The sequence below is a fragment of the Humulus lupulus genome, chromosome 4, assembly GCF_963169125.1.
Source record: "Humulus lupulus chromosome 4, drHumLupu1.1, whole genome shotgun sequence".
Classification (NCBI taxonomy): Eukaryota; Viridiplantae; Streptophyta; class Magnoliopsida; order Rosales; family Cannabaceae; genus Humulus; species Humulus lupulus.
In genome coordinates, this window is record NC_084796.1 from 104242822 (window position 1) to 104252644 (window position 9823).

A 9823-nucleotide genomic window follows, 5' to 3' on the forward strand; every position below is an offset into this window, starting at 1 on the left:
CCAGTTCACTAACATTTATTCTCTTCTCTTCATAGATTTTATTGGAAAAACAAACTGGAATACCATAAAAAGTTTAGTTTCCTGGGATACAAACAGAACATTAAACTACCATGTGAAAATGACTTGTCTTGACCAGGGGAAAACTATAATAAAAAACTTAAGTTATTTGTATACTTTTTATATAGAAGAAATATATTTATTATGAGAATCTCTCTAATCTTTCTATTTAGTTATATAAATATTATATTCTTAATAAATTTTTTTTGATATAGTATTAATGTTTGTTTGTTTTGCATAATTTAATTGGGAATCGTATGAGTTATGATGATTTTTGTATATAAAGCTCGATCTTGACTCTGTTTTTGTTTTTGTTTTGTGGTGTCAGATATCTATCTGAGCTGCTTTCGGAGCATCTCAAGCTCAGTCCATTTGTGGCTGTGCTTCCATATTGCTACAGGTTATTAAACCAGGGTGAGTTTAGGTTCTACAACAACATAGTTTTTAAGTTTGCCATTGTTACCCCACTTTTCCCATAAAGTTAAGGGAAATTCTGATTTTTGGGATACTTTTTAATATTCTGTGCTCATGGGGTTTCGATAAGAGTTAATAACATGTAAATATTGGAGCCATTGTGTCTTAATGGTGTGTAAAAATAAGTTAGTGTTAAAATCATTACTGAGTGACTTTTTTCTTGGACATGAATGCACAGGTTCTTGTAAACTCAATTTTGTATTCTATTCTTTCTTTTCTTTAGGAATATTCTGCTGTATTTCTGTTGGCCAGAAATGATCAAATTAGTAACTACTAAGTTAGCTAATTGGTGTTAGCACAGCAAAGTCAAGACACACTTTGCTGCTGCATTTTTCATGTTTAAAAGTTTGAAATTATTGTTTTTTTCCATTGGAAGTTCAATGAAGTGGCAAAGCAACTGTTTCTTTCTTTTCACTAAAAACAAGCATCAGATGTTTTCTCCCCATAATGGCTAGCATTCTTGTAGAGTAAAGAGGAGAAATCTATCTAATGTTAAAAGGGGAAGTTTGCCTAAAAAATATGCATATTAAAGGTGTTAATATGTTTTTAATTGAGGTTTCAGAATTTTGTTGTCTATATCATGTGAGTTACAATACATCTTGAGAGGAGTAGTATAATCTTTTTGGGGTTATTACTAATTACATGTTGCCTAGAACCTGTATCATATTCCAATTGAGTTTTTTTTTTCCTTTTCTCATAAATAGTTCTTTTGTTAATGGGATGTTACTCTTTCTTTTGTATTTGGTTTTTGATGTATATATTCAAACTAAAAAATTTTATGTACTGGCCTTGAACTAAAAAATGTTTTACATTTTATTACCCAAGTTTTTGAATTGCAAGAAGCTGTTTTTATAATTATCCTAATACATTTCCCCACATGGGATTGGATTCTACTTTCAAATTTCTGTGAGTTTTTGAAGTTTATTAGATATACATCAAATAACTAACAGAAAATCAGAAAACATTTCAGCCATATTTATTAACCAACGATCAATCATTATCAATTCAAAATATTCAAACAACACACAAGTTTTCTTCCTTATCTCGCCGTAGCACACAAATTCTTAACCTTCCGTTATCACCGCAGCACACAATAATAATAATCTCAGGACCTACTTCACCATGGATGAATATCTAAGATATTCAAACTCCTCTAACATTTGAAAAATATTTTAACAAAAATAAAAGAGAACATACCTCTTGCAAACTGCTACAAATAAAGTTCCTTTCAATTTGAAATCCAATGAAGCCACTAAAATGAAAGCAAATTTACATACCAATTAATAAACTATCGACATCATTCGACCTTTAATTAGGAGTCATTATTAAAAAAAAAATTACAACTCTTACAACCAAGAAACTATCCAAACCCACTATAGAGTCCTTGGAAACTAGAGCTCACAAAATAAAAAGAACAACAAAACTCTTAAATACAACGACAAGAGGCAGCAAAAGCAGCAGAAAAACTAAATTGAGAAAGAAATAAATAGAAACAGCCATTTACTTCTCAGAGGGGAATGAAAAGTTAAATTTTTCTCTTTTGTACAATGCACCCAGACATTTACTTGAGCCGTGAATTATATAAATTTGACCCACAATAAAACTCTCCATTACATAAATTCGTCTAATAGCTAAGCTATGTTCATAAAGAAAATTTAAAAAAAGTGCTACAATATTAATTCTTTGATAATGAATAGGAAGCTAATTGCACGGAACAATTTTGCAGTGATCACAAGATGCATAACCAAGTTTTTCAAGTTTACAACTGAGATAAAAAAATCATCAACTTTTGATGTGGTAGTGATATAATGGTATTTCCTCACCCTTAATTTAAATAACTAAGAAAAAAAATATGATAATTTAATGAGGTAACACTTTGGTGGTGATTGTCCTTTAAAGGTGAGATAAGGAACCGAAAAAGAGTCACGACAAACTCTAATCAAATGCTAATACCTAGGTCTGTAAGCAGGGTTGTTAAGTGGTTACCACATTTTTTCCCTTAGAATATTACTTGAACAAGTTCAATGATCGGGTGTTGACTTCAATTTTATTAGTATAATTACATTTACATGAGTCAGACTGTTGCAAATCTGAAGTACAATTACGCATCAAAGGATGTATCTCCCACATAAAAATTCAATTATATTGAACATGTCCAGGAAAACATGGGTGGAAGGAGAATCATATCCCAATTTATTAATAAGAAAAAAACCAGTCTTTGCTAGAAATTTATTTTGCATCTATCTTGTGTTTAATATAAGAAAATAAAACCTAATACGTACCAAGAATTTGAATAAATGTTTATGACAAACAAAATTCAGTTGTCATCGAGACAGTACCTGAGGCCTGAAGCATCAGACTGTAAAGATGCCTCAATAGCAGCATCATTGTATTCAGTAACAAGAGAAATTATTAGCTGGGTCTGGGGTGGAGTAAAGAATGGTGCACTGCTCTCTTCTCGAGGTGGGAATTCAACTCCAGCAGCCTGTGATATATATATTTATACATAGATTACTTAGAATACTTTATTATAAAAGTGAGTTAAGAAATCAAAATAGGTTCCTTTCCAAATACTGTAGTAGCACATTAGCTATAAAAACTCTAAACAGAAAAAGGAACACATAGAATTAATACAACCCATCCAAACACAGATGCAAAACATTCATCATAACTTAAGCATCAAGGACAACACTGAGGGATTCAACTTCAACATATATATACCTTGTAGGCTAGTATAACCATGTATAACTAACATTCACATTCATCTGCAACCCATGCTATTGCATATCTCACATAAAGCAGAAAGCAAAAAAAAAAGGTTAATCATATGATATTTACACTTTAATCAACTTAAATAAGCTTTTGCCCAAATGCCTTGGCTGACGAAGTAATTAACAAGAGAAAATTGTGTATCAAGCTTAACATGCTAAAATAACATTTAATAAACTAACAACCTTCAGTTCATTATATGCTGCATAGTATTGAGGATATCTCCCCTAAGGTCCCCCGAAGGCTTCTTGCCATGTGTCAATTAGGATTAGTATCTTTTCCCTCACATTCAAGTCTGGCTGCAGAATTTAAACAATTGCATCGGACAAGTTAGATTTACTAGGAATGCATAGGAGAGATTCACAGTGAAAGGACAAGAAAAACAAATAGGATCAGAAGAAAATTAGGGTACCTTCTTCTTTACTATTTTAACCATTTCATGTAAGATATCACGCTCAACTATCTGCTGGAAAACACTCTCACCACAATTTTTGCTGAGAGTTTCTAAAGCCTAGATCAAAACATTCAATGAAAATTGCATCACAATTGAGCAATGGTTGCTTGATTGAAAGTAAAACATAGCAGCAACAACTGATTCATATAATAAAAAATTTAAGTTATATTTTGAATAAGAGAAACTTACAATGACTTAAAATGACATCATAATGAATATGACGAAAAACCCACATGTCAAACAAGTACAAAAAACAAATAAATATATTCTTATATGTATAAAGAAATACTAACAAAAAGAGCCAGAAGTTGTATTTTTGGATTTTTACTGCCAAGACGCTTCTTGAGTGTCTTCAAGGCATCTTTTGCTTGCCTGCAAATCAATACAAGTATAATTTGGCTATAAAATTGGAAAGTAAATTTAGGATCAACAAATGTACAAAAAACAACAAAAGACATACACAAGCATTCCACCAAAAAGATAAATAGAAAGTACCCAGGGTCCATGTTAATAATATCACATAATTCAATGTTTATTGCCCATTCTGGACCAATCAGCATATCACTAGTTGCCCTCTCGGCGCAGGCTGCAGCATTACCAGCCATGTCTCTTCCCTTCAGTTAAGTCTCCTGTCCTCAAATTTTCCGTAAAACAAAAAAGACCCACAAATTCAATCATCAAATTTAGTTCAAAACAGAAGACGCAAACATATACCTATGAATGATCATCACTACTATTTTTTTCTAACCATTCTCAAATTCTATATACTAAATCCACCATTAAGACAAAATAATCCAAATTTGGGGATACAAATCAAACATTTGCAATTTCTGATAGAAATCAATTAATTAAATATCCCACTCGCCAAACAAGTGTCTAAATTATATCAAAATCACGAAAAGAAAACAAAAACTAGATAACGCCCAGCAACAACAGAAAGATGGTTAAACTTAAATACAACCACCTATGCAATGAGTACGCACAAAATATGTCCTAATAGATTATTTATAAACTAAATACAGAAAATACCAAATACACAACTTTAACCAAAAGTAAACAGTGCCCTTCTATGTCCAAATTAACATTTACAGATAATCTAACCATCTTCAAGGGGGAAAACCCAAGAGGGAACATAATCTATAAAAGGTACAGTAATGGAACAATGAACTGGTCATAAAATACATATAATAACTAAAACCTGAGACACTTAAAAGATCAAATTGCACGAAGACAAAAGGGAAAACAACTTACAGAATTCCATTTGTTCTTCCATTTTTCACATCAGCCAACATTCTTTATTATCAAATCAACTACAGCTATGACAAAGAAAAGGAGAGGAGAAAATCAACTTACTGAAATTTGAGACTAAAGTATCCTCTCCCGTATATTATTGAAGCTTTAGAGGGAAAGGGGGGTGGAAACTCAGAAAACAACATGCTCACAAACATAAACTGTGAGACCATTATATATTATTGAAAAAACATAAACACCCAAAGGATCAGATATAGCTGTCCAAATAAGCATTAGCAACCAGCAAGTGTCATCAATTATAAAACCAGTCAAAAGAAACAAACTTGTAGCTCATTGCAGAAACCAGTCAAAACTCTCACCCCTTAGGCATTTAACTTAAAAGTACTCTCAATATATGTAATGAAGTATCATACCAAAACCAATAATTAGTTTCAGCCCTACAAATTACAAGTATCCATTGCTCAAAAAATCTACTCCAAAACAGTCAGAACGTTGACCAACCCCATGGGTTTTTTATCATATCAATCTACAACATTCAGCCAACAATTTGTATTATCAGGGATGAGAGAAACGAACCTGAGATAGTGGACGTGAGGCAGAGAACTCGTGAGGCAGAGAAGCTCCACTCTGGAGCTTGACTTCGTGAGGCGGAGAAAGAGCTCCACTTTGGAGTGAGTCTTCGTGAGGCAGAGATGAGTTGAGAAGACTTTGTGAGGCGGAGAGAGGAGACGAGAGAGAGACTTCGTGAGGCGGAGAGGGCGGAGAGACGAGATGAGAGAGAGACTTCGTGAGGGTGGAGAGGGCGGAGTGAGTCTTCGTGAGTGAGAGATGGAGGCTGAGAGAAATCTTTCGGGTAACTTAGATTTAGCGAATTTGGCAGATGAGACTAACAAAAAAAAAATCATTTTGGCGCCTGAGTTTTATTCATATGGCGCCAAAATATGTCTTCCGTGTGTTTTTAATCCCACAACAATAATAGCACTTCTAAATATATGCTATTCTTTAATGTAATATATACTAAATATTGTTGTAGTGATAGTTTCACAGAGTTATGCAATTTAGAGAAGAAAATTGATTTTAGGGCAGATTTATTAATTAAGAGAAATTGGTGTTTAAATTAATAAATGAGTTTAAATCAAGGTTCAAATTATAAATAATTAATTTGATAAAGGATTTAAATAATTATTTAATTAATTAATCAATAGAAAATAATACAGACATTGATTTTAAGTCTAACGGGCTTATAATTAAATGAGAAAGTTCACGAGCCTAAAACCCACGATAATTTCGATCTAATGATTGATATTAACTATTATTTATTGATTTTTTAATTAAATAAATGACATAATTGAGCCTATAAAAGGAATGCTAAGTGAGAGAATCTAAATGGATCTCAACAACAGAAGAACAGAACATCTAGTTTTGATGCTCTAGGATTTTAGATTCTCTCTATAGTAAAAAGTCCTTTTCTAAGCCTCTAAATTCTCTTCTCTTCTTCTCTTTGTATCTATCTCATGTGTTGAAAATTGCCCACTCTAGTCTAGGTGATTCTAAGGATACTTTGGAAGGCTGTGAAGAAATTTGAAGACCGGTTCAATTTCTTGGTGATACTCTGCGAGAGAACAGATTCTAGGATTTAGGATACTGAAGGAAGGACTAATACATTCCGCTACGTATCATTATCTCTGTTTAAATTCAATTATAGAAACATGTTCTAGATTGTATTATATTAATTTGTTTAATATAAGATTTACATGAAAATAAACAAGATCATGTATAAGTTTTCCCAACAATTGGCCTCAGAGCTTTTAGTAATCATTATTTTCAAGCATGAACATATTAAAAAATTTGAATTATTTGATGTGTTGAGTAATTGGATGGATTTCATGTTTTTTATGAAGCATGTTGATTCTTATGTGATTATTAGGAAATTTGAGTTATTTTGTTGTGTTTTCTATGAAATTAATTTTCATAAATGCTTTATTTGATATAAAACATGGTAAAAATTATTTAGAAAATGTTTTTGGATTGAAAAATTACACAAAAATTTATTGAATTTTTTTTGGCTGTGGCTAGCCACCCGTTTTCACTGGCTGCGGCCTTGGTATCCGACGCTAGTGGTTGCAACCACCATAAAACCCTGGACGCGGCCAACGCACATATTTTGCCCTGAAAAATCTCGTGGCCGCGGCCACCAACTTTCACTGGCTGCGCCCTACAATAAATTTTTGCTAAAAATTCGAATTTGAAATGTACATTTTTTCTATTATTTAAAAATAACTTTTTTGAAATACTTTATTTTTGTTGTTTAATCTTTAAGAAAAAATTAGATATTTTCTATAAATATTCAAATTCAAATTTAAAAATAGGTTAACTAATTAATTTTAAATATTTTTTAATATATTAAAATATTAGAATTAAGTTAATAGATATTAGAGATATTTTTTTAATACTTGACATTTTTTGAAATATTATATTTAAAAATATTAATATATGATTATTCTATGGATTTTAATATTTAAATTATTTGAAATTTGAAAATTTGTTGACTAGATATTTTTATGAATATTTGAATTTGTTTAATTATTTAAGATATTTTTTTAAAAATAGCTAGTGATATTTGTTTGAAAATTTATAACTGGTTAATTATTATTTTTTAAATATCATATTTTGCAAACCAATTAATAAATTTTTTTTTTTAATAAATAGGATTTAAATTAACTTTTGTTATTTTTGATAAATCCTATTTAAATTAAATTAATATTTTTCAAAATGACCTAAACTAAGTTGATTGTTGATAAATGAAATTTAAATTAACTTTGGTTAATTGTTGATAAACTTCATTTAAATTGACTTATTTATTTTTTGCAAAATTTAAATAATTCGAATTTTGGATAAATTCTAGAAAATTAATTGTAGTATTTTTGCATAAATTCATAGACTTGCTCATATAGTAACATGATTAGGGCCATCCAATTATAACTTGTTTGTTTGCACTATATGTGTTATTTTTGCAATTGGGCTTAGATGCATATAGTGGCTCATATGTTTGCTTAATATTTGGATTTTGATAAATAAAACATTCATAACATGATAGGTTTTATTTGGGCCCATTAGAAAATGTAAAATTTAAATTCCTCTCTTGTAGGTGGCTCCACCTGTGAATGCCCATTTGCTTTGCATGACTATATTTATCCTAATCAATTAATAAACGAAGGTTTAAATTCCTGTCTTTTGGACCTTGTATGGAAGTATGGGGGCCTTAGTAGTGTGAACGACATACTGGACCCAACCCTCCTCCATAAAAGCCCAATTGTTAAGGCCCATTTTCCTGAGTTGGACTTAATTGTATAGGTTCATTATAATAGTTAAACCTATATATTGATTAACAACAAATTCATTCTAATTTGATTGAATTTATTTCAATGTGACACTTTAGAATTAAATGAAGATTATAGGACTTTGGTTTTAAAAATATAATTTTTTGGAGAACCATAATCATTAACTTTAAAAAATTAATAATAAAAAACTATTTTAATTATAAGCTTATTTTAAAAATTATATTCGATCTCCACCGTTAGTTTAACAAGGTCAATAGCTTAATGGGGTATCGAGACGCTTTGATTCGTCCCCCTACGGAAGGTGTTCATTAGTTATTTTGACAAGGTTAGATTTCGAAAGATAGAGAATTATAGGTCAAATTTTACTAGACTCACCCCTACAGTAACTACTAGGACTAGATCTATGATTATCGAAACTGTGGGTATAGCTCATAAAATAAGAGATTTTGTTTTCTTATTTTGATCGAATAGTAGGTTGTTAATAATGGTGACCTTATTAAATGAGTTTACAACTCGATTTAACTAATAATATTTTTGACTTTCGCCAATCGGGATAACAATATCATAGACTAGTTAAAAACCTAAAAAAATAGAGATATGATGTAACGCCTTGAATAACCAAGAGCGTTACACTGTGTATTTGAAATAGTCCAAGACTTGCTAATCAAGTCATTTGAATAAAAATGTGATCCTAAAGTCATAATTATGTTAGGGTTAAAAGATTTTGATCGTAAACAGTTAATTTTCATTAAAATAAATGTTTGGTACATGGGATCCCAAAAACAGGGTTTAAAAGACGGATTTACAAACTCTCAAAAGTTATATACAATCAATGGCCACTCTAATGACAAAATACAAGTTTTAGGCTTCTGTCCCTGTACTTTCCCTTGGCCGTGGTGGACGAGCAGCTGACAATGTACACCTCGCCCCCAGAGCTCTCCAACTCATGGTTGATCCACCTTACCCTAGCCTTTACTTGCACCACGTAGCACCCGTGAGCCAAGGCCCATCAAGAGAACCATGATAGTAGACACATATTCAATGATGAAAATTAATGAATCATAAATCAATCATCCAGATAATCAATAAGCCATAGGCATCAAATTAACAATAGTAAACGTATAAATATTCAACAGTTTATCTCAATCATCATGCAATACTCAGGATCGATTCCCTTAGGCCTCACCCTCTGTTTAATCCGCTGACTCCGACTCGCTTAGGTCGAGTCCAGTGTTTATCTAGCTGACATCGGCTCACAGTGGATGAACTGCATCCTGTGCGCAAATTATCAGCCCCCGGCTCTCTTAGGCCATTCATATTCATATGCCAAATCATTCATTTAGCCATACAATAAACATGTTCAAGTATTGGGAAACTTAGTCCCATTACAACAACTCAAAGGTACTGTTTTCTTTCCTTTAATTTAGAACGGAGATAACAAAATGGTCCCGAGCATGATCCTTAGCCCCGAGCCTTG

General features: G+C 31.5%; 1 pseudogene; it reads right to left on the reverse strand.

Moving 5' to 3' along the window:
• Nucleotides 1–2848: 2848 nt before the first annotated feature.
• Nucleotides 2849–4496, reverse strand: LOC133832450 (TOM1-like protein 3; annotated as a pseudogene).
• Nucleotides 4497–9823: the final 5327 nt, after the last annotated feature.